General features: G+C 37.8%; 1 protein-coding gene across 2 annotated transcripts in view; it reads left to right on the top strand.

Annotated features, from left to right (window-relative positions):
• The first annotated feature begins 516 nt into the window (after positions 1 to 516).
• The window catches only part of RNF111 (ring finger protein 111), an 84,066-nt gene continuing 57,634 nt past the window's right edge, over positions 517 to 26,948 (top strand). For both annotated transcript variants that reach the window (XM_016208551.2, XM_016208550.2), the window contains exon 1: positions 517 to 834. The gene's annotated coding sequence lies outside the window, so the exon portion shown is untranslated. The remainder of the gene's footprint in view (positions 835 to 26,948) is intronic.

Here is a 26,948-nt window from a genome sequence, read left to right as displayed (position 1 = left end):
TGATCTGATTCCGGAAGCAAATTTGTCTTAATAGTGAGATCCCACGATCTGTGTCATTAGCGCGTGTAACTTGGACATCAGTTGTTGTGAAAGACGCTAAACCATGATGTTTTTTAATTGGACAGTAAATACGATCCATAATTCCGTGGTTAATTGTAATTTTTAGTTCCAGAAAGTCAGCCAAGATGTAGTCAGTATTTTGCTTAAATATCGGACGCACAAACGCCAAGGAAAATGAAATTCTGCAGCGAGCGTCCTGACCCGGTTCGGCTTCACGGACGAACTGCCGAAGCGAGCACAAAGGGGAGGGCCGGGGAAGGAGGGGCGGGGCGGGGCGGAAGGGCGTCTGAGCAGGCGCAGAGACGAACAGACGCTCCGAGAGGCGTGGAGGCTGCTGCGCTCTCACTTTCCCAACTGTCGTAAAGCCGCGGAGTGTCGTGCTCGCTCGGTAGAGGAGGGATTGGTAAGGCGGCGGCGGCGGCAGCGGCAGCGGCGGCAGATCAGCAGCAGATCAGCAGCAGCGGCGGCGACGGTGGCGGCGTGTGAGGTCTGCGCAGCATAGAAACGCCCACAGCTTCTGGGAACGAGCTCCTGTGGGACCAGATTAGGCATTCTGAACCCGAACCGGGTGAGCTGGGCCGAACCAGGCGGTGCCGCTCGTCCAGTTTTGGTGGCGGTGACAGACGCTGCTCCTGACTCTAGGGGCCTGTTAGGCCAGGATCTGAATCGCAGATCGCTGGCTCTCGGCACGTCCTCGTCCACCTTTGTATCTCCCGTGTCCCTCGCTGGGCCGGCGACTCCAGGACCCTGGGAAGAGGGTGTCTAATGATTAAGGTGAGGGGCCGGGGGGAGGGGAGCGATCGGAGGCCGCGCGTGCGCGCTGCGGGGGAGGGGCCGGCCTGGAGGGGAGAAAGAGGAAGGGCTGCGGCCGCGGCGGCCGGGGTCGGCGGCCGGCCGGTGGGTGCGGGCTGCGCCGCGGCTTCGGGGCTGGGTCTCGGCGGGTTTGTGTTTGAGCAAAGCGTCGGTCTGCAGACACACCCACGCCGCGCACAGTAAGGGAGCACGGGTGCGGGGATTTCTTTGCTGACTCTCCCAGGAGTGTGAGGATGGGGGCCGAGGACCGCGGGGTGGGGGTGCGGTTTGACAATGGAGTGGGGAAGGTAGCCGGCCCCCGGGGCGTCGGAGGGCCAGGTCAGCCCGCACGGTCCTCACGGTCCTCACGGCCGGGGAGTCGCCTCCGTAGGCGATCCAGGAAACGTCGTCCGCGGAACGGCAGCAATACGGACGCGTCCGATTTTGTATAGAGTTGGGTTAGTCATTAAAAGAGAAGCTTGATATTTTGGTTGTCCTCAGTCATTTGTCAGGGGAGGTGCTGTGTTGGAAATCGCCGTCCTGTGCCGCAGACAGAGAAGGTTTTCGCCGTAGTCGTTACGTAGGTTATAGCACATCTGTACAGATACTTTGTAACGCAAGTCTAAGTTTTAACGTTTAAAAAAATTGTAGTAAGTGTGGGGTATTCGTTAGGTTTGCCCGTGTCCGTGGTGCGGGGTGACCCCATTGTGTTGCGCGCTTTCCCGGCTCCCGATGGAGGTGCGCTGTGAATTTAGGACTCTGGCGTGGCTGACATACACTTGATAGGTCTTAAGAGTTTTTGAACCTGTCAATCCAAACTTTATTTCATTTGGTATTTTAAGTTTGATTTTCTTGTTTTAGGGACCTCTTGAGCCAAAAAAGAACGGACCGGGGAAAATAGAAGCTAAAGTTCCATTTCCCTTCCCATTTTTGTTTGTCATTGGGCTTTCAAATGTTGGAAGACAATTTCGTTATTACATAGAAGTTCTATAATACTGGTTTTACTTAGCGTTATTTAGGGTGAAGAGCTACATTTGGTCGTTTGTTAACTGTATCTTTTTTGGTAAAAATGTTCATTATAAACCATGTTGTTTTTCACACTAAACAATCCTCTTTGGTTGTATTTGTTAGACAAAACAGGGTGAGAAAGAAGCCCTTTTACTTTAAAAAGAATGGTAAATTGTGGTGTGTGTGTTTGTTTTTAAAAGCCTGGAATTATTTTACTTTAGTCTATCTCTTGTCATTTAACCTTGGACAGATGACATCTCTCTCCTGCTTGTGTGTTTGCTGCCTCAGATTCAGAGTAGTTTTCTAAGAACTGGTGAGGGTATTTGTAAATTGGCCTGAGCAGGATTGAAGGAAGAACTAGGAAGAGCCGAGTCTCCCCTTGTTCATCAGGGCTGCTGTATCGTGTGTGTGCGCATTCCTCCAGCATTTTTTCCCTTTTGTTTTGTGTCTGCTGGTCATTTGCATGTTAGTTCTTTCACTAGAGTTGGTTTTTGAAGAAAGGATATAGTAAAAAATTTCATTTTGGTGAAAAATACATGATAGTGGAGCGTACATCTTGACAAAATTTCACTTCAGTACTTTATTGCCACAGGCAATTGAAAAATAGCTATACAAGTGTTTAAAATAAGGGAATAGCGATTTACATGTCTAAAGCAAGGAATAGTCAGCAGACATTCCTAAATAGTTATTTTTACTTTAAAATGTAAAATGTGGAGTAAAAAACTTATTAAATCAAACCAGTTGGATTTTCTAGATGTTTCTTTTTATTATTTTGTCAAAGAAGCGTTTCTGTAACATGCTTTACTTAGAGAATAATAATTACATGTGCCCCTCTTTTGACATTTCCCCCTGTGGGCTAGGAGGACTTCAGTAAGGGGGAGAAAAGACCGTACTAAAAATGATAGTAATTAAAGTATGTTATAACTTGACATTAGCATCCTGTGTGTGAGCATTACCCTATGAAAGAATGTAGGGCTAGAGTAAAGAGATCTGGATTTAAGATCTAGCTTTGCTTGCTGTTCATTAGATCTCTGATTTTATTGATAATCACCTTGGGCTTCAGTTCTCTCTCAGCTGTTAAATTAGAAGTGTGGGATAGGTAACTCTGGGTTTCTCTAGGTCCCAAATTAAATGGCTTGTAGTTTTGTTTTCACCATAATCCAATCCCCAGAAAGAAATGCTATATTGAGACTATGAATTCCTTCATGATACATACTGTATATTAGGAAAAAAAGTATGTTGAATCCATGTTTATTGTTCCAGGTAATGCTTCTGTCCCATTATAGCTATTTCTCATGATTTAGTAGCTTTCCTATGATAGTAAAAAATGGATCTTTGTTTTGCTCCTGGTAATGCTCTTTAAATCATCCTGAATAATTTTTCTTTCATGAACCTGTGATCACAGTTCAGTAGAAGTCCACAATTACAGTAAAATGCCACACACCTCTGTTCTTTCTTTCCTGCACGCCACAGATTCTTCATAACAGCTGGCCCAGGTTTCTACAGATATTCCGTTTAAACCATTGCATGAGGAGTACTGCATTATTATTTAGTCACTCAGTAAATATTTATTGAATGCCTCATGTTCTTGGCGTTGTTCTTGGTCTTCAGTGAAGAAGGCACTCTGCCCACATGGAGTGGACATTCTACAGGGGGACACAGATAATAAACTGAATAGTTTTAGGTAGGGGTAAATGCCATGAAGGAAATAGAACCATGTAATGGAGAATGAATGGAAGTGGAGCTCTGCTGTGGATTGTGTAGTTAGAGAGAGCCTCTTTTTAGAAGCAATATTTGAATGGCGGTCAGTGACTGGAAAGAATCATCCATAGTGACAATCTGGAAGAAGAGTGCTGCAGATAAAGGGAACAGCAAATGCATTAAATTGGGTTTGATTCTGGAGAATCCACAAGTGAAAGCAGGTTTGTCTGTTAGGCTTTTTCATAATTGCTGATAGACAATTTAAAAAGAAAGGTTAAAAATATTTTATGTGTAGCAACCAAATGTAATGTGTTGGCCCTGTTTAAATCCTGACTCAAACCAATAAGGAAAGGCATTTTTAAAACACGTTGGGAGAAACTTGAATGGGGATGAGTATTAGATGATATCAAGACATTATTGTTCATTTTGTTCGGGATGATAATGGCATTATGTTTATGTAAGAATATGCCCATATATTTTAGAGATGGAGACTAAAGAATGAGGAAGAGAAATAAGATGTCTGGTAATTGTTTAAAAATACTTCCGAGCAGAAAATGAAGGGGGAAGCCCTATCCAGTTTTCTCAATGGTTAGAGCATTGGCCTGTGGACTGAGGGTCCTGGGTTCGATTCTGCCCAAGGGCACGTACCTTGACTGCAGATTCCATCCCCAGCCCTGGTTGGGGTGTGTGCAGAAGGCAACCAGTTGATGCGTCTGTCTCACATTGATGTGTCTCCCCCTCTCTTTTCCCTTCCACCCTCTCTGAAAAGCAATGGGGGGGAAAAATATCCTTGGGTAAGAATTAAGAAATTTTTTTTCTTTTCTGGTATTTACTTTCATATTTCTGAATAGTATGCTTTTATGTCTACTTAGCCACTTTTGATGTCAGTTTTTGTTTTTTAAAAAATTACTTAATTTTTTAAAGATAAAAGTAATACATACAAATATTACCAAATTTACAAGGTACAAAGGGTGTACAGGGAAAAATAAGTCTTCTTGCCATCCATGTCTTCCTACTACCCAATTCTTTTTCCTGGAGATATATCTTCTCTTACTATTTTATATGGACAGTGATTTTCAGTGTGTGATCTGGATTCTTAGGGGGGGTTGTCTTCAAATGTTTCAGAAGGTCTGCTAGGTTGTAACTATTTCGTAATACAGTAATACTAAGTTTTTTGCTACTTAACTATGTTGACATTTGCATTGGTGGTGCAAACACAGTGGTGGGTAAAACTGCTGGCCCCTGCAGTGCTTATCAAGACAGTGGCATAAACTATACTAAAAATCATTATATTCTTCACATCCACACATTTATGGGGGGAGGGGCGGGGGTTCCATTTAAGAATGTCCTTTATGAAGCAGTAAAACCTGTTAATTCTATTAATCTTGACACTTCAGTACATGTCTTTTTAATATTTCATGTGGCAAAATAGGAAGAATGTTATAAAGTGCTTCTGCTGCATACCAAAGTATGATGCTTGTCTCGAAGAAGAAAAATACATGTGTGATTGACTTGTGAGCTGGGCTAGCAAGCTAGTTGCTTTTTCATGAGACGCTATTTTTACTTGAAAGAATGATAAACTATGGTTATTTAAACTTGGGTATTTGTACATATTTTCTCAAAAATAAATGAAGTGAGCCTGCCACTTCAGGAAAAACAACTGACAATTTATTGCCAAGATAAAATTTAGGCTTTCAAGCAAAAATTAGAACTTTGGAAAACATATCTGCCCCTATGAGCTTGGCAGGTTCTCAGGACCTTTCTGATGATACGGATGGTGATATTAACAAATGTGATTTAAAAAATTTTTTTTTCCTTTTGCTGTTGTATAATGAAATGTGTCAGTGTTTGGAAAGATGTGCATAACTTGGTGGGCCAACTTTTTTTAAATGACCAATGTGTGATATTACAACATTATGCTGTGGATGACTAATCTACTTAAGTACAAAATAGACCAATAGTTTTTTAATGAAATGGTATGAAAAGTGTCATTGATATGGTTTCCAGTTCCACATTGTGACTAACCTTTACAAAATTACACTTGTTAAGTTTTGACATAGTATCAAAGAAGAGTAATATCCACACTTATCTGAAAAGGTTATTAAAAATACTCTGCCCTTTTTCAATTACATATTTGTGTGGAGCTGGATTTTCTTGTTAGATTGAATACAGAAGCAGATATAGGAATCCAGTTTTCTTTTAGTAAGCCAGACTTTAAAGAGATTTGTAACAGTGTATAGCAGTGCCACTTTTCTCAATTTCTTTGGAAAAAATATCCATAAATATTATAATACAATGTAATGAGCTTACTGTTGCTGTTTTTAAATAATACATTTTAAACATTATCAACTTTATTTTCTAATGTTGTATCCATAGCTATAATCCACGTAATAAAAGCTGTTTACACTTCTCAATTATTTTTAAGAGTATAAAGGGGTTTGTTCACAAATCAAAAGCTTGAGAACTGCATTATGTTTTGACTGCTTATGGAAAAGGAGTTCACACTTCTCCCTTCACCATTTCTCCCAGTATAGTCGTATCACAATTTTGGATTGTTTTAAGTAGCAATTCAGCGTGTATGTATTGAATGCCAACTATGTGTTCTATGCTCTGGGACCACGTAGTAGTGATGAAAACAAAGACAGCTCTAGTGAGAAAACAAGTAAATTTTACAAATGGTGATTATGAACTAAACTAGAAAAAGAAGTTATGGGGTGTGGTAGCTTTTAACTATATGTAAGGTGGTCAGGAATGGTCTTATGGTTGAAGAAACATTTAAGCATAGACCTAAAGGAAGCAAGTGAGAGTCTTGTGGATATCTGGGAGACAAGCATTCTGAATAGATGGAATAGTAATAGCATATTTGGCCTGCTCAAGGAATAGCCAGGAAGTCGTGGCTGGACTGGAGTGGATGGGGAGAATGCTAGTCTCTGAGGACAAAGGTAGCAGGGGCTTCTGTCCTTCAGTTTTAGGAAATATTCTTGTATTAGCTTTGGTAACTTCTTAGTCATTTTTTCCTCTGTTCTGCTCTCAGCTGATAGGATTTTGTTGCTATCTCTTGTTTGCTACTAGATTTTGTGTGTGTGTATACATTTAAAACAATTTTCTTTTTGTCAGTTTATGGAAGTTGTTAAGGAAATTTGAGATAAGGATATGTGTATAATTTACCATGTTTAAGCAAGATGTGAACTTATGCTTTTTTAAAAAAAAAATTATCTTTATTGTTGAAAGTATTACAGACATCTCCCCTTTCCACCCCCATTGATTCCTGCCCCCCCACATCCGCCCCCCCCCACTGGCCTTTACCACACTATTGTCTGTGTCCATGGGTTATGCATATATGCATATAAGTTCTTTGATAATCTCTCCCCACCCACTCCCCCACCGCCACCTTCCCTCTGAGATTCATCAGTCTGTTCCTTCCATGCTTCTATGTTTCTGGGTCTATTTTGTTTCTCAGTCTATTTTGGTTATTGGATTCCACATATGAGTGAGATTATGTAAAATTGAATCAGGAAGAATCAGAAAACCTGAAAAGGGTAATAACAACTGATGAAATTGAAGCAGTAATAAAAAAACTCCCAGCAAACAAAATCCCTGGTCCAGATGGCTTCACAGGGGAGCTTTCTGATTCTTTGGGTTGCAGGGTTAGACAGTTGACTAAAAAGTTTTCTTTCTTTTTGAGGTAGGCCTATAGTGCTATGAACTTCCCTCTCAGGACCGCTTTCGCTGTGTCCCATAGGTTTTGGGTTGTTGTGTGTTCAGTTTTCATTTGTTTCCAGGAAGTTTTTGATTTCTTACTTGATCTTATTGGTAACCCATTCATTGTTTAACAACATGCTATTTAGCCTCCATGTGTTTGAATGTTTTTGAGTGTTTTTACTGTAGTTGATTTCTAATTTCATGCCATTGTGATCTGAGATGCTTGATATGATTTCAATCTTGAACTTGTAGAGACTTGTTTTACATTTAAGGTTATTATTGATAGGTACTTAACTATTTCCATTTTAATTTTTTATGCCTATGTTTCTTTCTCCATTTCTACTTCTAATTACTGCAGTTCCTTTAACATTTCCTGCAGTGCTGGTTTGGTGGTGAGAAACTCCTTTAGCCTTTTTTTTTTTTTTGTCTGGGAAGCTCTTTATTTCACCATCTATTTTGAATGATAGTCTTGCTGGATAGAGTAGTCTTGGTTTCAGATCCTTTTTTTGCATTACTTCATGCCATTCCCTTCTGGCCTGTAGAGTTTCTGATGAGAAGTCAGCTGATAGCCTTATGGGAGCTCCTTTGTAGGTAACAGATTTCTTTTCTCTAGCTGCCTTTAAGAGTCACTCTTTGTCTTGAATTTTTGGCATTTTAATTATGATGTTTCTGGGCATGGGCCTCTTTGGATTCTTCTTGCTTGGGACTCTCTGTGCCTCCTGAACTTGTGTGACTTTTTCCTTGACCAGGTTAGGGAAGTTTTCTGTCATTATTTCTTCAAACAAATTCTCTATCCCTTGCTTATTCTCTTCCCCTTCTGGAATTCATATAATGCAAATATTGTTAGATTTCATGTTGTCCCACAGCTCCCTTAAACTGTCCTGTTTTTTAATTGTTTTTTTCTTTTTGGTTGTCTGATTGAGTGATTTTTTTTCTACCCTGTCCTCTAATTCGCTGATCTGATCCTCAGCTTCCTGTAATCTGCTGTTTATTCCTTCCAATGTATTCTTTATTTCTGCTATGTCATTCTTAATTTTCTTCATAGTTTCCATATCTTTTTTCATGCTGTTGAGCATCCTTACAATCAGTATTCTGAACTCTATATCTGATAGATTGCTTATCTCTATTTCATTTATCTCTTTTTCTGGGGTCTTCTCTTTTTCTTTCATTTGGAGCTTGTTTTTTTGTCTCCCCATTTTGGCTGCCTGTTTGGGTTTGTTTCTATGTGTTAGGCAGATCTGCTAGGATTCTCAGTCTTTTTGGAGGGTCTCTGGTGCAGGCAGATGTCAGACACAGTTTGTGACTGGCCCTGAGTACCCTGTTTGGAGCTACAATAACCCTTTGATTTCTCCTCTGCTAGGGCTGGGTGGGGTTGGACAGGACCCAAATGCACACCAAAGTCTGCTTTTTCAAGGCCCAGGTCCTGAAGCAGATCAGGCAAAGACTTAAAGCACTCTGAGGTCTGCCTCTGGCTGCAGGCTGATTCATCTGATGCTTTTAATGAGCCTCAGGTTGTAGAAACTCCACAGGGTGGGGCAGCTGATTGTTATCAGTCTCTTAAGGAGCCTCAGGCTGTAGAAACTCCCTAGGGTAGGGCGAGAGGTTTTTCAGCAGGGTGGGGCAGTTGCTTCCCCCGCAGGCAAAAGCAGCTAAATGTCTGCCTGAGAAATGTCCTCTGCAATGTGGGGGAATGACATGGCACAGGAATCCAGGGGGGTGCCCTCTGAGCTCTGTCTCCAGAGCCCACAACACCTAGATTCTCCTCACACAGCTCCAGTCCACTTTGGCCCCCCCCCCCCCCCCCCCCCGGAGCCCAGGGTGAGTGGTTGCACACGAAACTTTGTGTGTTTTCTCTTTAAGAGGGTGCCTGCCTTTCCAGCCGTGTCTCCCTGGCTTACAGAAACTGGATGCTTCTCACAGCCATATGTTATGTGGCCACCTTTCTCAATTCTGGTGCTCTTGGCTGGGAAGTGCAGCCTGGGGTTTAGGCCCCAGAGTCCTCAATGGGAACCCCCACAGCTGAGATCTCTCTCCGGACCTTCAGCTGCTGCCTGTGGGAGCCCAGCCAGCCCTCAAGCTCCTCTGCACTTCCTACCAGTGTCTGTGTGATCTCCACTTTTTTTCCTTGGTTTTGAGGGTGCTCTCCAGCTTGTTTTCAGTTGCAATTGATTATTCAGGATGGATTTTCTACATTTTAGTTGTAATCTAGTTTGGTGTCAGGAGAGTGTCAGTGGAGCCCACCGCCATCTTTAATCCTGAACTTTTGCTTTTGATAAATATAACAATTTTACCAGGAACAAGATATGTTATTTTATTTATCTTTAAAAAATATATCTTTTTATTGATTTCAGGGAGGAAGGGAGAGGGAGAGAGATACATCAATGATGAGAGAGTCGTCATTGATCAGCTGCCTTCTGCATGCTCCCAACTGGGTACTGAGCCCGCTACCCGGGCATGTGCCCTGACCAGGAATTGAACTGCGATCTCCTGGATCCTAGGTTAGTGCTCAACCACTGAGCCGTGGCCGGCCAAGCAACCAGTTATGCTATTGATATGGAACTGGGCTTTTTCCCTAATTCTTAGTGGTAAAATCATATTTAAATATGTACATTTTTATATATGCAGTGAATAGATTCACTTTACAAAGCCTCAGTTTTATGAAGAAAATAATGTGATACATTTTTATTACAGAACATCTACAGAATGTGATTTATAGTCATGGATTTGATTGTATTTTCTATGAAATCACATTTCTTTAAAGAAAGACATAGTACTGGATAAAGCTGGCCATTTTATTTCTATAACCATCTTCCTGCCTGCCGTTCCTCTGATATACCTTTATTCTTTTTTAAAAATCTTCACCCAAGGATATTTTTTCCATTGCTTTTCAGAGAGAGTAGGAGGGAAGGGGAGGAAGAGAAAGAGTGAGGACATTGCAACCGAGGTTCCTTGGCCGGAACCTGGGACCCTTCAGCCCTTGGGCCAGTGCTCTAACCACTGAACAAAACCAGCCAGGGCTATACCTTTATTTTTAATCTTTTAAGCACTAGTCCTTAAACTCCTGTGAGGTTTCTTCTCTGTAATCCATACCTCTTCCTTCTGTTTTCCATAGTGTTTGGTTCTGTTCTTATTTTGTAGTAGTTATTACGTTTTATTAGAACTTTAGCATTCTCCTGCTATGCAGGCTAAGTTCTGAAAATCTTCATTGTAAATAGAAGAAGTTGTGGTTCAGTCATGTAATAATTTTATGTAAAAATAAGGTCATGGAATCTTATTTTCACTCATGAGGTCATGAATGAAAGTTGAACAGCCTTTTCATTTAGTTTTTAAAAAAAGATCAAAACCAACAACTTACGTAAGAATTAAGGTCCAGATATTTGTGTCAGACCTTAGGCAAGTTACTAAACTTCTGTAAGCCTCCTTCTGTCGAGATAACAGATTTAGTGAGGATAAGGTAAAGTATAAACATGGCACTTAGTTCCTTCCTTACAGTCCTTACCTGATCTGGCCCTTGACCACCTCCCATTGTATACCATATTCCTTCCTCCCACTCCCCTTTTTCTGTTCTTTGTACATGTTAGGCCTATTCCTGTTACATGATCTTTCCTTACTGTTTCATTTGCCAGGAATGTTCTTCCTCTCTTCCCCTTAGAACTGTGTGACTTGGCTGACTGGTGGCTGGTTCCTTCTCATTTCAGGGCTTTAGCTTCTTAGCAAGGAATCTGTTGATGGTCAGCCTTTACCATTTGTTTTATTTCCTTAATAGCACATATTTCTCTCTAAAATTAACTTGATTGTCTATGTATACCTTGTTTGTCCTTATTTGCATGTAATTTCCATGAGAGCAAGGGCTTTCTGAATCCTGTTCATGGCTGATCCCAGTGCCTAGAGCAGTGCTCAGCATATCACAATAAATATTTATTGAATGAAAACATTAAGTAATAAATGTTAGCTAATATATTATCAGTGATATTGTATTTTCTAAAATATTAATAAATTGCCCTGGCCGGTGTGGCTCAGTTGGTTGGAGCGTCATTTTGTGCACCGAAAGGTCACAGGTTTGATTTTTGGTCCAGGCACATACCTAGGTTGTGGGTTCAATCCCCGGTCGGGACACATACAGGCGGCAACTGATTGCTCTCTCTCCTTCACATCAATGTTTCTCTCTCTCTAACCCCTTTCCTCCCTCTAACATCAATAAATAAATATAAATAATAAAAATAAAATATTAATAAGCTATTGTAAAATTAATTTCTGTTACCTGGATGACATTTCCAGATCCTGGTCTGATTCCGGGTGCTTGGGATGGGGAGAGTTTGGATAACCTAACTTGTCTTTATCCTGTTTGCTATAGCTGAGTTGATCTTTCTGAAACCCTCTTCTTAGACTCTTGGACTTACCCATTTTATTCCAGTGTGAATGATTTTTTGTCATAGATAGTAGTTCTGGGTAGCAGTTCTAAGGCCTTGACTTACTTTCCTTTGTCTTGAACTAGCTTCAGTTTAAAATATTATTTTCCTCTCATCATCATTACTAACCCTGAGTTGCCTCTTTTTCTGATTATCTGGAAGAACTCACAGTTTATGTATACTGAAACCAAAATTCTGAAGATTGCCCAAAAAGTATTTAAGTAAAGCATGTAGGCTGGACTTGCATAGTATTTTTCTAGACTATGAAATTTTGGGGGACAGGGTGGCATATTGACTATCTTGAGCAGTGACTGTTAGCCAAAAAAAAAAAAAAAAACGCCCACAAAAAAGGTTTGAATAAAGTGACAACATTAGCATACAGGATAGTAAGTCCTTGGTTTCTCTAAACCGGTATCCTAGAATTGTTTAGTAGCTTGCTATTTTTGTTTCTTGCTACAAGGATTTTAACTTTGCTGTCTGAATACAAAGATCCACAGAAGACAAAAATATCATTTAGTCAGAATAATCTTGGAAATTCCTAAAGTTGCCTGTAAAATATAAAATACAGACATACCATCTCTCAAAGTCCAACACACTGTTTTTCCTCTCATATTGGAAAGAATCACATTTCATTGTTAAACACCAGATGAAGTAGTAGTCTGTGTTTATGGTCCATGTTGTGGGGAAATAAATGGCTCTAAACATTAGAATCTGACAGCACAGCAAGATGCTTGCTCATATCATGAGAGGCACATGGGAAGTGAGACCAACTAGAGAACAGTAAAATTTTATCATTTTGTGTTCATTCTGGTCATATCATCATTGAGCAGAATAGCAAGCATAATCTGCATGGTTTAAATTCTTTTTTTCTTGTGGGTATGCTCTCAATCCAGAAGTGTTCTTTCTGATCCAATTATCAGTATGCCTTTACCTTCAATCGTTAAAATCTCAGTCACTTTTCCTGGTTTTTCTCTTGTGACTCCTGTTCTCATTCTTTAGAACAGACTCTTTAATTAATGCTCTTAGGTTACACATTTTGACCTAAATCACATAGGCAGAAGAAAAACAACTTTTATCTAAAACTTGTTGGACTTCATTCAAGGAGAAATTGTTTCCTTGGGCAGTTTGGCTCACTACATTAGATCCTACATTCTCAGAGCAGCTGCCAGCCTTCCAAACTAGTTTTCTGTTTTATTTTTATTTATTTCGTTACCCCAATCTTTGCATCTTTAATAACAACTCAGAGTGTTGATCTGATCTTCAAGAGGTTCACTAAAATAAGATAGACTAGTTTGAAGGTACGTGTACCTAGAGAATTGAAGGCCTGTTTTTTATTTATTTTATTTTTTAAAATATATCTTTATTGGTTTCAGAGAGAGGAAGGGAGAGGGAGAGAGAGATAGAAACATCAATGATGAGAGAGTCATTGGTTGAGCCCGCAACCCCGGGCATGTGCCCTGACTGGGAATCGAACCCTGATCACCTGGATCCTAGGTCGACACTCAACCGCTGAGCCACACCTGGCTGGGTGAAGGCCTGTTTTTTAAAAATAAATTCAAAGGGAAAGTTGGTGGACTTTTTTGACAGGATGATTTCTAAAAGCTAGTTGACTCTTCGACTTTAAAAATAATAGTAAAAGCCAGAATACGTGTACATTGTTTTGTTTAAAATATTTCTAAGTTGACTCTTCAACTTTATTTATTTATTTTTCTTTATTGATTTCAGACAGAGGAAAGGAGGGGGGAGAGAGAGTTAGAAACATCAATGATGAGAGAATCATTGATCGAGCCCACAACCTGGACACGTGCTCTGACCGGGAATCGAACCCTGATCGCCTGGATTCTAGGTAGACGCTCAACCACTGAGCCACGCCCGGCCGGGCGACTCTTCAACTTTAAAAATAATAATAATAAAAGCCAGAATAATAAAAACTAATAAAAATAATAATAAAAGCCAAACTATATGTACATTGTTTTGTTTTAAATATTTAACAACCCTTTGAGAGGTACTAAAGATTTCTGTTTTCCACATGAGGACATTTAGATACATAGTGTTTAGTAACTTCCTAAAAACCACAGCAGTGATGGGGTTAAAGGGATGTTCGTAGGTTTTGAGTCACCTGAGAAAGGAAGTCCAAAATTCAGGGGCTTAGCCAGTATTTTTGTATTGTCTTTAAGAAAAACAGGTGTACCCCTAGCCGATTTGACTCAGTGGTTAGAGCATTGGCTCAAGGACTGAAGGGTCTTGGGTTTGATTCCAGTTAAAGGCATGTACCTCGGTTGCAGGCTGGATCCCCGGCCCCAGTCAGGGCGGGTGTGTGTGAGGCAACCAGTTTATGTTTCTCTGTCTCTCTCTGTTTCTCTCTCTCAAAAGCAATGAAAAAAATATCTTCGGGTGAGGATTAAAAAAATAATTAAAACAAACAAACAAAAAAACAGGTGCATTTTTATCTCCAGTGGGCATGGCCTTTGTCAAAAGAGGAAAGGATGGTGATGTTTTATTTGGATGGTGTGATTGGGTGAGTGGGAGGGCATAATTCCTCTGTGCTTTTTTTGTGTATTCCAGATTTTCTGTAGTGAACATATTTTAAAAAGCAATTTAATTGAGGTATAATTTATATACAATTTAAACCACACATTTTACCATATAGTTCAGTGAGTTTGGGAAAATGTATATATCCATGTATCCAATACCCAGTCAGGACATAAACATTCCATCACCCTAGAAAGTTCTTTCTTGCGCCTTTGCTACAAGTTACCCCATTTCCTGCCCAGGATAAGCACTGATCTGATTTTTAACATTATGGATTAGTTTTGTTTGTTCTGGAACTTCATATAAATATAATTATATAGTATCATTATTTTGTGTCTAGCTTCTTCTAGTCTCTAAATGTTTTTCCTCTAGCATTTTAATTTAATTTTTTTAATCCTCACTTGAGGATATTTTTTCCATTGTTTTCAGAGAGAGAGGAAGGAAGAAAGAGAGAGAAACATCGATGTGAGAGAGAGAGAGGGAAACATCGATGTGAGAGAGACATATCGTTTGGTTGCCTCCCTCATGTACCCTGACTGGGACTGGGGATTGAGCCTGCAACCAAGGTATGTGTCCTTGACTGGAATCGAACCCGAGACCCTTTAGTCTGAGAGCCGACGCTCTAACCACTGAGCCAAACCTGCTAGGGCTAGCATTTTAGTTTTTATTTAGTATTAAGGTATAGTTGGCATACAAGATTATATTAGTTTCAGGTGTACAACATAGTGATTTGACATTTATCTTAACGATGTGATCGTTCTAGCATTTTATTGTGAAAAAATTCTAACATTACAAAAGTAAAAAGAATTAATTATACAGTGAACACTAATCTCCCCATCACTTAGATTCTGCAATTAACAATTTGCTATTTTTGCTTGATCACATATCTCTTCATGTATTTGTTCCTTTACCCATCCATCAGTCAGGCTTATTGGTGCTTTTGTTTGTTTGGTTTTGCATTTTAAATTAAGTTGCAGATATCAGTGCATTTACCCCTAAACAAATTCAGCTTCCATATCATTAACTAGAGTTGAATATTTGCTTACTATTCTTTGTTTCTTTTTAAAAAATATTCAGCCTGTCATTCAAATACAGTTTTTAAAGTAGAATTTACCGTATATATATATATATATATATATATATATAATGAAATGCACAAATTTTAGGTCTGCCATTTAAATTTTGCTGAATGTATACCTTTGTGCACTCCAAATCCTCCCGAAGAAATAAAACATTACCGTCACCTCAGAAAGCTCCCTCTTGCACCTACTATTTAGTCTTTTCTCCTGCCCTTTGTACAACACAACCAGTTTCGATTTTCTTTTCCACTTTAGACTAGATTTGCCTGTTCTATAATTTCATATCAATGGAATCATACAGATATTTTGTATCTAATTTCTTTCCTTTAGCAGGATGTTTTTGAGATTCATCCATAATGTTGCAGTACTTGTTGTACCAGTAGTTCCTTCTTTGTTGTTGCTGTTTGGTGTCCGGTTATATTTTCGTATCATAGTTTTCCCATTTACTTGTTAGAGATTTGTTTTTCCCAAATTCTTGGTTATTATAAATAAAGCTATGAGCATTCATATACAGATCTTTTTGTGTACCTATGTTTTCAAACCTAGGAATGGTTTGAAATTCCTAATGTGGCATTACTAGATCATAGGTTAGATATATGTATAACTTTATTAGAAGCTGCCAAAGAGTTGTGTGTGGAGTTGTACCACATCCTTGTATCATTTGGTGTTTTGGTCATTTAAGTTTTATTCTTTTATTGGGTGTACAGTTGTATTTCATTGTGGTTTTAATTTGCATTTCCCTGATGGCTAAAGATAGTGAACATTTTGATATGTACTTATTGACCATTTATATATGTTTTGAGATCATTTGCCTAGAGTTTTTTTAGGAGGGTTCTCTTATTAAGACTTAAGAATTTTACATATATTTGGATTAAAAAGTTGTATGTTTGTATTTATATATATATAAATTACATATATAAAACTTTCTTTGTCTTACCATTTTGTTTTCTTAGTGGTACTTCTGAAGAGCAGGTTTTCATTTTGATAAAGTACAGCTTATCAATTTTTTTAAAATGGTTAGTGATTTTTGTTTTACACAATCTTTGCCCATGTATGATTACATAAATTTTGTGCTATATTTCTTTTTCTTTTTTATAAATATTTTTAAATTGATTTTTAGAGAGAGAAGAAGAGAGAGAGAAAAAACCATCGATCCACTGCCTCCTGCATGCCCCCCATGGGGAGTTGAGCCCGAAACCCAGGCATGTACCCTGATCGAGAATCAAACTGGCAACCCTTCAGTGCACAGGATGATGCCTCCACACCAGCCAGGGCTGTGTTACATTTCTTTTAGAAGTTTAATAGTTTTAGTTTTTAGGCTTAAGTTGGTGATCCTTTTTTAATTTTTTAATGTTTTTTTTAGTTGATTTCAGAGAGAGAGAGGGCGAGGGAGGAGAGAGATGTTGATAGATTGCCTCCCATAGGGGATCAAACTGGAATCCTGGGTATGTGTCCTGACCGGGAACCAAACTGGGGACCTTTTCGTTGCACAGGGGTGGTACTCAACCAACTGAGCCACACAAGCCAGGACTGTGATGCTTTTTGAGTTAATGTTTGTGTCTAGTGTGAGGCAGGGGTTGAGATTTTTTTCCATGTGGCTCACCAGTTCTGCCATTTGTTGAAAAGACTATTTCTTCCCCATTGTTTGGCATTCTTGTTGAAAATCATTTGATGATATGGTGTGTCTATTTCTGGACTCTTCAGTCTATTTTTATGGCAATAGCACCTTGTTTTGGTATGGGTGAGATTTAATTAGTCATTTTGCTGTTTTTTTTCTATTTGTCCCATTTCTTCTGTTCCTTTGTTTGTTTTTCTTCTGCTCCCTTCAGGCTTGCTTTTTTTTTTTTTGGTGTGGAGGGGGATGCATTACATTTTATTTCCACCATTGACTTAACTATATTTACATGTTTTACTTTTTGTGGTTGCTTTAGGGTTTACACTATGCATCTTTAACTTTTCACAATTTGCTTTCAGGGAAATAATAAACTAACACTACTTCACGTATAAGAAACTTTCAGCAATCTACTTCCGATTGCTCCCCTCCTGTGCTTCGTGTTATTATTCTCATACATTTTATTCTCATGTCACTAGTTTTGGAGGGACTTCGTTGTTTACATTTTGGGTTTATAGCTAGAGAATAAACCTTGCGAGGGTGAGTATCTCTGAGGGAAGATGTTCACTTTCATTCTGTTCTACTTTTACAGAAGTGACCAGATGGTGATGATTTATGAAAGTCTTTAATGTTTGATCAATTCAGACCAGAAAACTTTGATATTTGGGTCTGAAAAAAAAGATGGTTATATTTATTATATGCTCTTTTACAGAATTAGACCAAAATTATAACTTGAAACATTTGAGAGTGAATGTCTATGAATATATTACCCAGATACTGACTTTAGGTAAATTATTTAATGAAAACCATTTTAAATAATTCCTCCCATATGTCTTTATCTGGATATAAGGTAAACTTAGTTGTAGTACTTTATTAAAGTTTTTATTTTTAAATGATTTTGCTGATCATTCTGAGCTTTTATTTTCAGGTCCTGGTTTTGTCATTCAGTTTATATGTAATCCCTTTTCAGCTTTGTGTCATTTGAGAATGTGGCGAACATTCCATATATGCCTTCACGTGAAATCGTGGCTAAAATCAGATTTTGTAATGAATATCATAGGTTAATTTTTAATTGTACACTGTTTTATATTGCTGATTATACATTTCTAGACAAGTTCCATGATTGATCTTTATTCTTTTTTAACTTTTAAGTGTATTATAGCTTACAGTTCTTTTCTGGCCACTGAAAGATTATGAAGTTGAGACTGTGCTGACTGTTTTGAGAGGTAGGGAGCGTGGTGTTAATGTTGAAGATTAAGGGAGAACATAGGGCCTTAATTATTGTAATGTAGATTCCTCTCTCTCTGTTATTGAAATGAATTCTGGGGAAATTTTATAATTCTGTGGACCTTTGCCTAGTCTTTTATATACTGAAAAGTATCCTAAGAAGTCATCTTATTTCCCTTTTTTGTTCCTAACAATAATTCTAGACAAATAGTTATTCAAAGTAGAATGGCACTTTTGAAGATTATATGTTGTCTGTCAGAAGATCATATGTCTTTCAGTCCTTCAGATAACTGATTTTAGACATTTGTAGATGTACTTCATCATTAAATATGTAGTTCAAAGAATCTCTGCCATGGAAAATTAGGGTAAGTCTCATTTCTTCCCGTTTCACTTTTTCCTTTTGTTCTTCCTGAAAAACCTTCCCTGGTACATACTTCCCTTCAGAATTGAATTAAGTTCTATTCCAGTTTGTTTCAGTGCATACTTCTATCATAACACTTACTTGTGTTTTATTTACCTACTAATATATTTTCCTAACTGCTAGACTTACTTTTTAAGGACAGATCTATATCTTACTCATTTTTGTATTTACACTTTTGTATTTACACTTTTTGTAGTTAACAATATTTAGGACAGTCTACCACATAGAAGATACTCAGAAAATGTTTATTGCATGATATATTAGCTTGCTAGGTTTTCCATAACTAAATCTCACAGACTGGGTGGCTTAAACAACAACACTCTATTTTCTCACAGTTGTGGAGACTAGTCCAAGAACAAGGTATGGGTAAGTGGTTTCTCCTGAGGCCTTTCTCCTTGATGGCTGCCTTCCTGCTGTATCCTTACATGGTCTTTTCTCTTCCTGTTTGTGTTTGTACAGATTTCCTCCTCTTATAAAGGACACTAGTCAGATTGGATTAGGGCCCACTGGTATGACCTCTTTTAACCTTAATTAACTCTTTAAAGTCCCTATAGTCAGATTCAGAGGTAGTGGGGGTTAGAATTGCAACATACGAATTTTGAGGGGACACAGTTCGGTTTATAACACATGGATACTTTGGTATGTTCCAGCTGAAGGTGATTTCTTATGGTCTAACACCAAACCGAGGTTGTCAAAGTTGGAATCAAAGGTTTCCTAGCTTGTATAAGAACAAGTGGCTTAATTCTAGTATTTTTGTCTTAATTCTCACTAAGGTAATTGTATTTAATGATAAAATACTGTAGTTTTTAGTACTTTGAGGTACTACCTATCTGTTTTCATTTAGTAATAGGTTTTTCCTTCCTTTGCTCTTTATGTCACAAGAAATTGATAAAGCACACACACTTAGATACACATATATACATGGGTACATGTATGTTTTGTGTACATATTAGCTATTAATACATGATTGCTGAACATTCTAACCCAAGAAGTACATGTTTACTTGCCAAACTCCTGGTCGTAATTTAGAAAGGTGACTCCTTTCAATAATTTCTCTATAGAAACTCCATGAATTATACATAATTTCTCAGGGTATAAGAGGTACTTACTTGTCTGGCTATCTCAGTGAAGTGACCAGATAGTTCTAGGCCCTTCCCCTCCCCATCCCCATGGTAGTCTCAGCTTTAGATTTCCACTTCCCCTCCCCTAGTGGTCTAGTGTAAGATTTTTGGAGATACTATTGGCAATAGCGAGGAGATGGTGAGGTTGGAGAGCCCAGTAAGATCCATGTCACTCATTTGTCTCCTCCCTTCCCTAAGGATTGGAGGAAATTTACAAGTAATACCCTCCTGCCCTCTGCCCCCCTACTTTTTTTTTTTTAAAGCTTTTATTTTAAAGTAGGTTTACATTTATAGAAAAGTTGCCAAATAATAGTCAAAATTAGTATCTCCTCCTCAGTTTCCCCTATTGTTAACATCTTATTTATTGTATATCTGTCACAACTAAGAAACCAACATTGCTAAACTCCAGATATTGTTTGAATGTAGTCTCCTCTGGTCTCAGTTTCTCTGTCTTTCCTTGATTTTCATGACCTTCACAGTTTTGAGGAGTGCTTATCAGGTATTTTGTAGAATGCCTCTCAATTTGGGTTTGCCTAATGTTTTTCTCATTGATTTGACTGAGTTGGTGGGTTTTGGGGAAGAATACCACAGAGACAAAGTGCGCTTGTTAGCAGCACTTGTGATTGATGATGTTAACTTTGATCATCTGGTCAAAGTATTGTTTGCCTAGTTTCTCCACTGTAACTGAGAAGTTTCTCTCCTTTCCCTGTTGTCTTATTTTTTTTTAATACGTCTCTTGATTTCAGAGAGAGGAAAGGAGAGAGAGAAACATCAATGATGAGAGAGTCATTGGTCGGCTGCTTCCTGCATGCCCCCTACTGGGGATGGAGCCCGAAACCTGGGCATGTGCCCTGACTGGGAATCGAACCTCAATCTGCTGGATCATAGGTTAATGTTCAACCCCTGAGCCATGCCAGTTGGGCAAGATGAGTCTTTAAGCTCTACCTCCTGGAGGGGTATATTCACTGAAATCATTTGGATTTCTCCTGTAAGGTAGGTTTGTTTTTTCGCTCCCACTTATTTATTCATTCAACTATTTATATCAGTATGTACCAATAGGCATTTATTTTATAATATGGGGGTTAGAATCCATTACTGTTATTTATTTTGTTGCAACAATTGTCTAGCTTTGGCCATTGGGAGCTCTTTCAGGTTGACTCCAGTGTCCCTTTGACATGTCCCTATCCTTTTGTTTTTTTATGTACTTTACTTTCTGGCCCTATAAGATGCTCTAGGCTTATCTTGTATGTTTCTTGGCACAGCCCTAGAATCAGCCATTTCTCCAAGGAGGCCTGGTTCCTTTTATTGGCGAATGGTATTAAAAATCAGAATCTGAGTGCTGGGTCCTGGTGCCCTTTTTTACTTGACTTTTCAGTTCCTATGCAAAATGCCTGGGAAGTCTGAACCTGGATAATTGGATGAATGGTGAAGGGTTTTAGCATCACACATTTGTATCATGATACTTGGTAGTATCTATGTGTGTTAACTGTTTTCCTTTGTGGAGTCATGAGAAGCAGCTTTTAAAAAGCACTTCTAAGCGTTTTTAAAAAAGAAAAGTTTGAAAGCTAGAAGGAATGTGTGCTTGTTTTAGGGGCGGGCAAATAGGGAAAAATCATTAGATTCTTCTGTTTTGTTCTGAGCCTCTGAAAAAAAATGAACTTTTCTTTGGATGCAGAAACCTGCCATGGACATTCAGGTGTATTTGAGAACTGCTAACAAAAATTGCAGACTTCCTAGAGCTTGTTCCACTCCATTATCATCTTCATTGTTATCATCAATAATATTAGTATTAGTTTGCCATAATTGCTGTTATTCTAGTCTTAACTTTCTTTGCCATAATGCTTTCTTTTTTTTTTTTTTTTTTTTAATCATAGAAGTCACTTTCAAAGGATTTGTAGACTTTCAGGTCAGGTAAAGGGTACAGGAAGTTGAAGCCTCTTTCCAGTTTCTTTGGCTTGAGACTAGTTTCAAGTAATGGAAATTGCAGGTTTTAATTGTATTTCTGCCTTGAAACTTTATTAAACATTTTAGAAAACAAATGAACCTGGATCTAGGAAAGAGTGTATTGCTGAATTCTCTTGTAAAAATTAGTTTGAAATATTAGTTACAGTGCTATGAAAAGGTTTTAGTAGAACAGCAGAGTTTGTCCTTGTCACAGCAGATGAAGAAAGAGCCAGTGATATTAAGGTTTTCCGAACTGCCCAATTTCATATCTTTTAAAAATTCTATAGCTCAGCCTTTGTCCTATTTTCATGTAGCCTTAGGTTTTAGGATTGGGAACCACTAGGGACCAAAGTTTATTTTATTTTATTTTATTTTATTTTATTTTATTTTATTTTATTTTATTTTATTTTATTTTATTTTATTATTTTATTTTATTATTTTATTTTATTTTATTTATTTTATTTTATTATTTTATTTTATTTTATTTATTTTATTTTATTTTAATGTTTATTGTGAAAGTATTACAGATATCCCCTTTTTCCCTCTCAGTGACCCACTCCACCCTGACCCCAGCCCTCCCCCCCCCAGGCCTTCACCACACTATTGTCAGTGTCCATGGGTTATGCATATATGCAAATAAGTTCTTTGGTTAATCCCCCCCTTCTCTCTGAGATTCATCAGTCTCTTCTATGGTTCTATGTCTCTGGATATATTTTGTTCATCAGTTTATTTCATTCATTAGATTCCACATATGAGTGAGATCACATGGTACTTGTCTTTGTTTGACTGGCTTATTTTGCTTAACATAATACTCTCCAGGGCCCTCCATGCTGGGACCAAAGTTTTTAAATAACAAAACTGAAGCTTTTCTTTCTATTTCATTGTTTTGCTTTATAAATTTCTCAAAAAGAAAATAAAAAGTAAAAATAAATAAAACGTTATAGAGTCCTGGCCAGGTAACTCGGTTGGAATGTCATCCTGACCAGGGTTGTGGGTTAATCCCTGGTTGGGACACGTACAAGTATCAACCAGTGAATGCATAAATAAGTTGAACACCAAATCCGTGTTTCTCTCTTTCTCTCTCTCTTTCTCTCTCTCTCTCTCTCCCTTCCTCTCTCTCTCTAAAGTCAATTAAAAAAAACATAGATAAGATAGAGGTTACCTATGTTTTCCTCCTCATCAGTTTGAAGATCTTAATATACTAGGAGTATAGTTTCATATTTTGCAAGTATTTTGTGTAATATTTTAAATTTTTATTCTTTTACCATTTTTTAAGACTTTAAATGCAGTTTTTTGTACTATTGAAATTCCCATTTTGTTTTCTACATTTTCAATTAAAATTGAGATAGTATTGTTAGTCACAACTGGCATGTTACTATTTTAACCTGATAAGCAACTAAAAATTATTAGCCCTATGCTGTGGTGGTTTCGTTTTGTTTTTACTGGGAATAGTCTGTTTTCCTGATATCTCAGAATTATGATTCTGAACATCAGCTTTAATTCTGTGCTGAATTACAGTGTTGCCTTTAGAATCTGTTCACATAAATAATGTTATTAAGTTTAGATAAACTGTTGACTTTTTAACTATTGGGACAAGTGCCTTAGTTCTTCTGTTTCTTAATTGTTATTAAGTGCTATCTGTTATGCCTGGAATCTAGATAACCTAACTTACTAGAATTATATGTAAAATAAAATAGTCTTTGAGTATTGAACTGCATGTGGCCTTTCTGACAATTATTTTGACCTTCAGAGAATCATTTTCCTTTAGGCTGCATTCCTAAGAGTTGAAGTTGCTGGAAATCTGACCTCCAAATAAATGGAGTATTTATTACTGCCTTACAGAAAGAGAATAGGGGAGTTATTTGAACAACATGATAAGACCTGAAGAGTATTTTATGCAAGGGTATTATAAGTAACTGAATTATGAAAGATACCATATTTTAACATGAATATTTGCTTGGGTGGGAGTATGAGGTTTAAGGTCAAGGATGATAACAGCAAAAAACAGCATTCATTCCAAAATAGCATAATTTTGTAGTGTTCTGCAGTTTGTGGTTCTAGCTTGCTTGTTGAGCATTGCTCTGAAAAAACATTGAAGACTTCAAGGTCATGTTTTGGTAATTTGGCTTGTTTGATCGATTCTAGGGATGCAAGCCTTGATTTAGTAAATCAGCCCTCCCTCCCTCCCTCCCTTCCTTCCTCCCTCCCATGTTGGGAGAATATTTACTTATGCTAGTCCACTTAATAACTGATTATTGTGGCTTTTGGTTGTACTGCTTTCACAGCCTGAAGTTGCCAGTTTGAGTCCTGTTTTGAGTAGAGGGATGCTTTTATCTAACATCTTACTCAGTATAGAATGGCATATTCTGTAAAGGTGGGTTCTGGAATAAATTGAAAAGTAAGTGATTGGATAAAGGGAAGGAAGATGTTGGAGTTTATTCTTGATAGCCTCCATTTTCTCTTACATAAGAGGCAGAGTTAGTCATTTATTTAAAATGAGGGGATGTAAAAAGATGTAGAGGGCTTGAGGAAATAAATATTTGGGTCCTCCTTTACTATGAGGAATGGGCAAATAGATATAAGAAAGGATTGCCGAGTAGTTATTATTGGCTTAGTTGAGGTTAAAGAAAAAATCTTTCAATGAAAATATTTGGCACTGGTCAGATGATTTAAAGAGCATAGTAGTGGCCTAAAAGCAAAGGCAGGTGGTTTGATTGGTACAAAATTATTTGTTGTTTGAAAGAGTATTTACAGAAGAAAGGGATGAGGAATTTAGAGCAGAGCTTTTCAGCTAGTGTACCTTGATCGGGTTGCAGATGTAGAGATACTGATCCCTTCCTCCACCAAGGCGCATTGATGGGGAGTTCTGGGGTAGCTGGAGCAGCCCTGGGGCTATGACATCTATAGAGAACCACCTTATTCTACCTTAAATACCCAGCAGACATAATATTCTATGTGTATCATGACATCAGAAATAATTGAGGAGCACTGATTCATAGAGCTGGTGAGAGGAGTACTGATGTGTTCTACTGAGTACTTGCTGGTTAGTGAAAATGTGAAATAAGGAGGGAGAATGGCTTCCAGGGTTTGCCTTCTCAGATTTTCTCCTCTCTCAGACTTTGTTACTGTTTCCTAGGGTTTTTTGGGTTATGTTTTTTTCTTTTTCTTGCTGACTTATGGTCAATATCCTCCAATACTCTTTTAGCTATATTCTCTATATTCAGAACTTCACTTTGATGGAAGTAGATAATTTATTGACTCTAGTGATTTTATTTTCCTCTAAGTAGATATTGCTAAAATCTGTATTTTAAGACCTGGTATTATAGGCATATTTCCATCTGGTTGTCTTAATATTATTTCAAAATCAGAATTTCCAAAACTGTATTCCTGCATTCTCTTTCCAATTTAATTCACTTTATTTCTCACAAGTGACTTACGTTTCTTTCAGATATCCAATCAAGAGGTTTCAGAATAGTCATTGGCTTTTACCTTCATTCCTATTTTTGTATTTTATTTCTCTCTCTTAAATGACTCTTCATTTGCTTATCCCGCCTCATACTTTGCAACACCCTTCATGCCTAAAACTGCCCTTTGCCCCCGCTTCCACCCTCCATCACTGCTAAGCTTTCTCCCTTGTTTCTCTGACTGTCCCTCCAGTCTATTCCTGTCAACAGCTGTTCAGTTAAATCTTCCTAAAGCAGAAACATGTAACGCCTCACTTCTTGATTTGACTCTAGCTTATTTTTCTTTCACTAAAAAAACAAAAACCCACACCCCAAACATGAGCCTGCCATTTCTTGCCATGTCTCATCATTGTTTGAAGTGAAAGGTTTTTTTGTTTTGTTTTGTTTTGCCTACCATCACATTGTGCATCCTTCTTAGCTTGAACTGAATGTTACCTTCTTAATGAAGCTTTTACCAAAGACACCAATTACTTCCTCCTTTGTGTTCCTATAGAGTGCTTTTATTTATATAATTATTGATAGCATTCCATATTTTGGTTATTTATATTCTTTCTGTCGTACTAAATTATGACCTTCTTGAAGAATAGCACCTTATATCCTATATCTCTCTTCCCACAGATCCAGTGTACAAATAGTTATTTTGTAATTAACTTGAATAACTGGTCATATACCATATCAGTCAGAATTTTTCATCTTGACTTTGTTAGCCCACCATAATTTGATTCCGCTCTACTTATTTCAAATAGTATTTCCTGCTTCACGCAAGGATGTGCTCAATGAAGTGATTCTCTTCAAAAAGTCTTGTGTAAGCCACAATACTTTTTTTGGTATTTTTTATTTTGATTTCCCTTTCTTTAGCATCATTCAGTATATGTGAGTGCTTATTCATAGGAAAAAGACCAAGTTATTTAAAATTATTGACAAAAATTATAGTTCAAAATGTGAATTATGCTCCTGTAAAGATTTAAGATGGTTTAATTTGACATTAAGCTTGTGCAGATTGTTAAATTTTGATAACACAATGAGCATGTTAAAGCAGATTATCTTTCCACATTTAAAAATATTAATCATCTTTAAGCTGGCTTCTATCACTTTAAAAAGAAAGAGAAAGAACTCAGTTCATTGAGTTCCAATTTCCAAGGAAACCCAGAGGCTTCTTGAAGCTCAGTTTTGGAAACTGGATGTTTAAATAACAGTAATCTCTAAGACTAGTTTGTAAATGTGAAGCCTTGAAAGTTGACAGATTGATTACTTGAAGGAGTATCAACAGTGAAAGATTGTGGAGGTTTGTTTTCCTTGCACATTATTTTTTGACTTATTGACATTTTTTAGTTAAGCCAATAATAATTATTATACTTTAAAAAAATCATTTAAAATTTTTTTCAGTTGCAGTTGACATACGTTATTAGTTTCAGGTATACACCCCAGTGATTAGATATTATATAACTTATTAAGTGATCATCCCTATAAATCTCATGCCAATCAGACACCATACAAAGTTATTCAAATATTATTGACTATATTCCCTATGCTTCACTTTATATTCCCGTGACTATTCTGTAACAACCGAGTTGTTACTTCTTAATCCCTTCACCTTTTTTGCCCATCCCCCAACCCCCCTCCCATCTGGCAACTGTCATAATATTCTCTGTGTCTGTTTCAGTTCTGCTTGTTAGTTTATTTTGTTTTTTAGAGTCAGTTGTTGATAGATATGTATTTATTGCCACTATATTGTTCATATTTTTTATCTTTTTCCCCCCTCTTCTCCTTAAAGAGGACCTTTAAACATCTTTTCCTTGTCTGAGAAGCTCTTTATCTGTCCTTTGATTCTAAATGATAGCTTTGCAGGGTAGAGTAATCTTGGTTGTAGTTCCTT

Source organism: Miniopterus natalensis, chromosome 1 (genome assembly GCF_054644295.1).
Source record: "Miniopterus natalensis isolate mMinNat1 chromosome 1, mMinNat1.hap1, whole genome shotgun sequence".
Lineage (NCBI taxonomy): Eukaryota > Metazoa > Chordata > Mammalia > Chiroptera > Miniopteridae > Miniopterus > Miniopterus natalensis.
The sequence above is the reverse complement of the archived record's forward strand: the minus strand, read 5'-3'. Positions and strand labels throughout refer to the sequence as shown.